The sequence below is a fragment of the Phaseolus vulgaris genome, chromosome 6 (genome assembly GCF_000499845.2).
Source record: "Phaseolus vulgaris cultivar G19833 chromosome 6, P. vulgaris v2.0, whole genome shotgun sequence".
NCBI lineage: Eukaryota > Viridiplantae > Streptophyta > Magnoliopsida > Fabales > Fabaceae > Phaseolus > Phaseolus vulgaris.
The window spans coordinates 18,969,996-18,975,506 of NC_023754.2; the positions used below are offsets into that span (position 1 = coordinate 18,969,996).

At 24.0% G+C, this 5,511-nt stretch overlaps 1 non-coding gene across 1 annotated transcript; it reads right to left on the minus strand.

Moving 5' to 3' along the window:
* Positions 1-5,120: 5,120 nt before the first annotated feature.
* Positions 5,121-5,193, minus strand: TRNAV-UAC (transfer RNA valine (anticodon UAC)). Its single transcript has one exon. It is a non-coding gene; the product is annotated as a tRNA-Val (tRNA).
* Between the last annotated feature and the right edge of the window lie 318 nt (positions 5,194-5,511).

Here is a 5,511-nt window from a genome sequence, read left to right on the forward strand (position 1 = left end):
CACGAAATTAGTCTAAAACAAGATAAGCTTGAGAAAATTAACGCCTATCTTGTTTTATTCTTATGATTCAAATCCTTTGTTAAAAATAGTTTATTCTATGATCACCTTTATTCTGTATTTTAATTGTGTTTAAACTTTTCAGGTGATTTTATTCTTATATTATTTTGATTGTTTTTTCTCAGTTGTTGGTTATCACTCGTGATAGGATTTTAGCGGTGCAAGTAGAAGAACTTGGCGTGTGTGTGTTTTTTAGGAATATTTGCAAAATTTGAAAGTATAATAAATTGAGTGTAACTCTTGTGTAATGTGTTTCTCTTATTCTTTCATATCTTTTCAATTGGTATATTATTTATTACATACTTAAAGAACTCTTAATACTGAAAATCTAATTTAATAGTCAAAATTGTTCATCCTATTATGAAAAAACTCATAATTCAATTCATGCCATCTTAAACTTAACCTATATTTTTAATAAAATAAATATTTATTTTATTTTAAGTAGTAAATAAGAATATAAATTAAAGGATAAATTATTATGTAACATAATTAAGTAAAAATTATATGAAAAATATTAATTAAAATATCTAAAACTTTAATAATAAATTATAATTGTAAAATACATTTATTTTCCTTTTTGAATTACACAACTAAAAATAGAATGGTTACATGAATTTTAAAATTATTTATATCTTAGTTAATAGTTTCTATTTAATAATAATAAATATGTAGAAATTGATATGAAAAGTAATATATTTATTAAACATATATTATCTTTGTTAAGTTTAATAAATATGTCACTACAAGAAAATCATCAAATAGAATCCAATTTTTAGAAATTAAAAGGTTTAAACTACTAATTATTTAGATTCTAAATTTGGTAGCAAAAACTTTTTTTGCTACTTAGATACCAATTTAGAAACCATTTAACAATAATAAAAACTAATTTAGAAACCAAAAATTTATTTAATACTTAAAATGGTCTCTAATTTAGTCACTATAGCAACTAATTATTTTTTGTCACTAAAATTGGTTTCTATGACATGATTTTTTTTTTAGTATGTTATGTTTCATTAATACTATATTCAATAATATTTTCAAAATTAATTAATTATTACATTTAGTAAATGCATTAAATAATAATATTTAATGTTTACATAATTACTACATTGTATTAAATAATACATTACTACACTTGCTCAGTATGGTTTTACGATATACGGTTTAGTTTATATACTTAAGTGCTAAGCATAAGATAAATTCATATGACCATAAAAAATATATTTTTTAATGTATGAAAATAATTTGTGAATATAAATTTTAAAAAATATAATACTTAGTATAAAATTTAAAGAGCAAACACATTATTAATTTATTAATATTTAAAAAAATAAATTTTAAAATTAATTAAAAGTTTAAAATAATGTATATACACTCCTATATAATATAATTTATTTTCATCCATTGCTAATGTTTGTATTTTTATTTTTATTTTTTATATTCTCATTAAGGCTTGTACATAGTTTTCCATTAATTGTATTGTATTATATTATAAATAATACAGAGCCATTACATTTATTGCAAATATACTTCAAAATTGTAAAAGACTTGAAAATTGAGATGAATGATTAAAGGTGATATTTACAAATAGATTTTATTAAAATAAAAATAATACTTAGAGACAGACTGTGTCCGTCTATAATATTTTTTAATAATAAATAAATAAAATAAAATAAGATATTTTAGAGATATTTTAATTTTTATATTGTATAAAAATCTTCAGTACGTTGATATTTATCCAAATATAAACTTATATTTTGTCTAACATTTTTATTTTCGCCTGTTACTACTAAAATTTGTCTCTATTTTTGTCTCTAAATTTCATTAAATTATATTTTCAAGTATACATTTTATGTTGCTGAATTTAAAGAGCAAATGGAGTTTGAAAATTTGAAGATTGATAACACTGACAAAAACTGTTAAGACTAATGAGTTGTCTTGCTTCTGTACCATGATGACAGTTCAAATTGACTTTTCTTAACAGGTCTGTCATGTTGTAGTGTTAAAGGATCATTCAAAAAGAAAAATAGGAGAATTGCTTAAACCTAATTAAGATCTAAATTTGATGAGATCATTTCGTTTATGTGAGTCTTGCTATTAAAGACAGAAAAGGAAAACGAGAAAGAGAACATGAGTGGTAAGCATTTTCTTTCTTCTTGGCATAATTATATTGGCAAAAAATTAAATAAATAAATATGGAATATTTAAAAGTGTTTCACTCTTTATACATTAGAGATAGTAGGCCTATTTAGATTCACTAATACTCTTAAAAATCAAAAGATAATATATTGTGTTCTGTTATGTTCAATATAGTTTTACATTGTGTAAGAGTCAATATCAATGACAATTTATATATACATTTTTCTTTTAACTCTTTGAGACGTCTTTTAAAGATATAATTGTGATAAAAATTTAATTTCTAAAAAAACAATATCTCAAATGTAGTAATGGATCCAATAACAATGTTATCTCAGCCGGTTTTAAAAGTAATGTCTCTATATACCATGTTTTATTTGTTTAGAGTGTATTAATTATATCATCTTCAATTAAGGAAAGAAACATTTGAAGGTATATATATTTATGCTCCAAAAGAGACTATAGAAGAAGGCAAATTAGCATGGTGTAAGTTCCCAACCTATCCCTTTTCAAAAACTACCTATCTATTGTTTCTTCTTGTGACTGAATGATAGAGATGATCCAAATAAAGCTATGAAGCACTTTTGTTACCAATTAAATCAGTTTCTCCTTTAAAACAGGCTCCACTGCTCATTGTCACAGTTGTACTTAGTCAGATTTATTTTTTTAATTTTTTTCACTAATTTAAATTTTAACTCATTCACATTTTATATTCATTGATTTTACTAGTGTTATAAAAGAACTAAAATCTTGAAGTCTTTGTGGGTTTATCCCAAGTTATCAGTTCACAAATCAAATCTTTTTAAAGTATGAGACACAAGGTTGTTCTATTTGTAATAGTGGCCAATAAAACTCTTTTTTTAATAGGTAAGAAAAAATAAATAAATGTGAATCACTTCAGAGGTGATTCAATAGTTATACATTTTGAGTTAAAAGTCTCCAATATTCTAAATAAACGTCAAATCTCACTCACCAAAACAATCCTAATATTTCCAAAAGCTAAATTAGCGGTAGTGGGAACACCAAACAAGTTAAAATGCAAGAAATATGAGGTAGGCTCAAGATGATCTGCCGACTTCAATCCTACCTAATCATAGCAATGGTTCCACGCAAGCCAAATTATTATGCATTCAAAAAACAAAGGGCTAGTAGTCTTCTCTTTCTCCCACAAAAACAACAAAGCAAATGTCCTCCGCAACCCCACATCTCGTCAGATTGACCTTAGTAGCAATCTTATTCTCCATAACCCTCTAAGCAATGATCTTAGCAGAAAGCAAAGCCTTAATCTTCCAAAATATGTTATACAAATTCGAGGAGTCCCCCTCTACCGAACCCTTAAAAAAATCATACACAAAGTTAACTGAATAATCAATGTTACCTCCATCCTTTCAGACCCATTTATCCTCAATATCATGAGAGGGTTCAAAAATTGCACAACCCCCATAAGCTGACTAACCTATTCCATTTCCCAAAAGAAAATACCTCTTCTCCAAGCCAAGTCTCACTTCAAACATTATTAACCCAATCCCAATAAATAGAAAGCATAACGTCTTTGATTACTAACAATGAGAAAAACCTTGGGAAAGACCTTTTCAAGCTACCAGTACCCAACCATATATCTTCCCAAAAAAGTAACTACTTCCCGTTTCCAAGCTTCCACCTAAAACGATCTTCAAAGGACACTTCCCAAACTTTCTGTTTCCAAACCTCCTTCAAATTTCTCTACCAAAGTGACTCATAATTGCGAATTCGTTGCTCTTTGAGGTTTCTTCACCCACCATATTTAGACTTTAGAATGTCCTTCCAGAGCCCTCCCTTAATCTGACTCGGACGTCATATCCATTTTCCCAGTAAAACCAAATTAAAGAAACTAATATTAAGGATGTCAAGACTGTCTGCCTTAATAAAAATAAAATACATAAAAAAAGTTTCAAACTATTTTCTTCACATATATAAAGATTTATGGAAAATCAACCTTAAAAATGTATATTAAATACACATATTAATAAATATATATATATATATATATTATTTTTATATTATTAATTCATTCATATTTATATTTACATTATAATAAAATAAGTATTAATTATATAATATAATATAATATAAATAATAATTATTAAAATATTAATGAATATATAAAATGATAATAAAAATAAAAATATTAATAATAAATTTATGAAATAATAACTATAATTAAATAATTAAAAAATATAAATAATAATTAATAATGATAAAATTCAATAAAATTAAATAATAGCAACAATAGTAAAATTAAAATTATTATCTTTTATTTAGTTAAAAATAATTTATAATAATATAAGTAAATTAATTATTGTATATATTATTTTATAATTTAAAAAAAATATTATATCTATCAAACAATTCACAAATTTTCATTTTTATTTTCATTTTCAACTTTATTTATCATAATCCACACAACATTTACTTTTCTCATACTTTCTCTTTACATTGGCTTCTTTAAATTTATTCCCTAATTTAAATAAAACATTAGTGCATATAAGTTAGACAAACAAACCACTAATACTTTTCTTTTTCTGATAATGAATGTATAAATAATTGTTTTTTTCAACACATAATGAATTAAATTAAGTGAAACATTGGAGTGAGATCATATTAATTGTTATTTGAGGATTAAGATAGTCATGTGTATATATGTAGATGATTCTATTGGTATGGATTTGGTTTAACTCATACTATAATAACAAAGTCTAAGATGTATAAAAATCTAATAACCAAAAGGATAATAAAAAAGTTAGAATTCATTTTCTCACCGTGTTGAAATGCCAAATGGCTTTTTTTTATCAGTAAAAAAAAATATAATTCCAGATGGTTTTATTTTATGAGTAAAAAAAATTAAAAAAATAAAACAACTCCACAAGAGTAGTACAGTCATTGGAGATTGTTGCTGCCCAGGATCGAACTGGGGACCTTTAGTGTGTAAGACTAACGTAATAACCACTACACCACAGCAACCAAGTGATGGTAAAATCAAATTAAATTTAGAAATACAGTTTTTTATAAAAATAGAAAAATAATTAAAATCAAATATTTTTTTTTTAGTTTTTTAAATTTACTTTTCCTTTATTAGATGGCTTAGTTTGAATCTTATTTTTTTTTTTATATAAAAGGTATCACTCTATAAAAGAATTATTATGGAAATATAACATTTCAAGTAAGTTCACATCTTATATTTCAAGCATCATATACATTTTAGAGAATAAAATTGTATTACAAAACAACATGAATAACAAAAATAAATCGAAAATAAAGAATCATATCCAACAATTTTTT